Source organism: Myotis davidii, unplaced genomic scaffold (genome assembly GCF_000327345.1).
Source record: "Myotis davidii unplaced genomic scaffold, ASM32734v1 scaffold38, whole genome shotgun sequence".
In the NCBI taxonomy this organism is placed as follows: Eukaryota; Metazoa; Chordata; class Mammalia; order Chiroptera; family Vespertilionidae; genus Myotis; species Myotis davidii.
In genome coordinates, this window is record NW_006291383.1 from 4,992,124 (window position 1) to 4,993,724 (window position 1,601).

General features: G+C 43.5%; 1 protein-coding gene across 1 annotated transcript in view; it reads left to right on the top strand.

The window, feature by feature from the left end:
- Window positions 1–1,601, top strand: part of SAMHD1 (SAM domain and HD domain 1) — a 62,094-nt gene that overhangs the window by 49,016 nt on the left and 11,477 nt on the right. The window lies entirely within an intron of this gene.

Genomic DNA, 1,601 nt, shown 5'->3' on the forward strand with positions numbered 1-1,601 from the left:
CAAGGTACATGCCCTTGACCGGAATCGAACCTGGGACCTTTCAGTCCGCAGGCCGACGCTCTATCCACTGAGCCAAACCGGCTTCGGCTGGACCATTCTTCTTTGAAAATGCGGCTGCTCAGGCAATAACAGTTAATGGTGTTCGCTATTGCGACATGATAATCCAGTTTTTTGTGCCTAAATTGCAAGATATGGGTGTGGACAACATGTGGTTTCAACAAGACGGTGCCATATGCCATACAACCTGAGAAACAATTCAATTACTGCATTGCATGAGTCATTTCCTGGTTGTGTAATTTCCCATTTTGGTGATCAGAATTGGCCACCCAGATCATGCATATGTACCAGCAAAGCCGTGGAGGCCATTTACCTGATATGCTATTCCATACATAACCCTATACTGTATACTTTATGAATCAATAAAAAATTTACAATTTTTAATTATAAACCTGTGTTGTTGTTTTTCTTAATATATTTTATTGATTTTTTACAGAGAGGAAGGGAGAGGGATAGAGAGTTAGAAACATCGACAAGAGAGAAACATCGATCAGCTGCCTCCTGCAAACTCCCTACTGGGGATGTGCCCGCAACCAAGGTACATGCCCTTGACCAGAATCGAACCTGGGACCCGTCAGTCCCCAAGCCGATGCTCTATCCAGTGAGCCAAACTGGCCAGGGCATAAACCTGTGTTTTCTATCAAAATTACTTCTTGCGTGAATTTTGGGACACCCTTTATATTGATTTTTTAATGTTTCTTGATCACGAAAGTAGTACATGCTAATTAATTTTAAAAATTGTCTACACACACAAAGGAAAAAGGTAAGACTTTCTTACTCCTATTTTCATAGACGCTATAGTGTCTTCTTGTATCCTAATGAGAATGTTTTGTTGTTGTTAATCCTTGCTTGAGGTTAATTTTCCCAATGATTTCTAGAGAGAGTAGGAGGGCGGGAGTGGGGGGAGAGAGAGAACATCGATGTGAGAGTGAAACATCAATCACTTGCCTCCCACACACACCCCAACACCAGGGATCAAATCTGCAACCTGGGTATGTGCCCTGACCAGAAGTTGAATTGGCGACCTTTCAGTGCATGGGACAACGTTCAACCATCTGAGCCGCACCTAACATCAGGGCTAACATCAGCCTCTTGACTGAATAGCTCTTTGCCTTAGTTGTAACCTAGCTGTCCCATGAGAACCTGGTTTTCCTATAGTTTGTTTAGGAGAACACATTCCTCAGGGTCAGGAGACCTTCCTGTTCATCAGTCCTCATGTTCTCTAATACCTACCATTCAAGACCCTATCATCCCTGGTCAGTTTTTCTCAGTGGTTGGAGCGTCGGCCCACGGACTGAAGAGTTATAGGTTTGATTCTGATCAGGGCATGGACCTCAGTTGCAGGCTCAATCCCCAGCCCTGGTCAAGATGTGTGTGGGAGGCAACCAATCAATGTGGTTCTCTCACATCAATATTTCTCTTTCTCCCCCACCCTCCTTTCCACTCTCTCTAAAAATCAATGGGAAAACATACGATTTTTTTTTCTCTCTCTCTCTCTCTCTTTCTCTCTCTCTCTCTCTCTCTCTCTCTCTCTCTATATATAT